At 37.8% G+C, this 640-nt stretch overlaps 1 long non-coding RNA gene across 1 annotated transcript in view; it reads right to left on the reverse strand.

Annotated features, from left to right (window-relative positions):
- Positions 1–313: 313 nt before the first annotated feature.
- LOC107714837 (uncharacterized) overlaps positions 314–640 on the reverse strand; it is a 7880-nt gene continuing 7553 nt past the window's right edge. The window contains exon 3 of the long non-coding RNA XR_001637036.1: positions 314–326. This is a non-coding gene — a long non-coding RNA (uncharacterized LOC107714837). The remainder of the gene's footprint in view (positions 327–640) is intronic.

Here is a 640-nt window from a genome sequence, read left to right on the forward strand (position 1 = left end):
ATATTCATGGGCATGCATTCGAGCATGTGTATCTTCAGCCAGTTATGGGTGTCTCCTTCATTTATTAAACTTACTTAGAAAAAAAAAAGCAAACAGAGAGAGAAGATGTGTTCTACGCTCATGCTTTGTACCTACACTGTATTCAGAATCATGGATCACTGACTTACAGCAATGTCTACAATACAGAAAAGGGGATGGGGGATCAATTTAATGTCTCTAAAAATGTCATGTAGCATAACCCTCAATTAAAAAGAAATAACATACTTAGTCCAACATTTGTATGTACTGTACACATTTTAATTATTTTCAATGTGAAAGTATAATTTCTTGTTACAAATATCATGAACTATTTATCCATAAACATTATGATTTTGAAAAGTCACTCTACATGACATTTTACAAATTGAAATAGCATCCCAGTCAACAATTTGATCTCACAATGATGTCACCATGAGCTCACACGATTCTCATGGTGTGGTCACAATGTGTGTGTCACAGTGAGCTAAAAGTGTAACCACACAGCGCACTCACTGCGTGCTCATACTATGCTCCCAATGTGAGGTCACTGCACACTCACTGTGCGCTCATACTGTGGTCACAACGTGAGGTCACTGCACACTCACTGTGCGCTCATACTATG

Source organism: Sinocyclocheilus rhinocerous, unplaced genomic scaffold, assembly GCF_001515625.1.
Source record: "Sinocyclocheilus rhinocerous isolate Xijiao unplaced genomic scaffold, SAMN03320098_v1.1 scaffold1350, whole genome shotgun sequence".
Lineage (NCBI taxonomy): Eukaryota > Metazoa > Chordata > Actinopteri > Cypriniformes > Cyprinidae > Sinocyclocheilus > Sinocyclocheilus rhinocerous.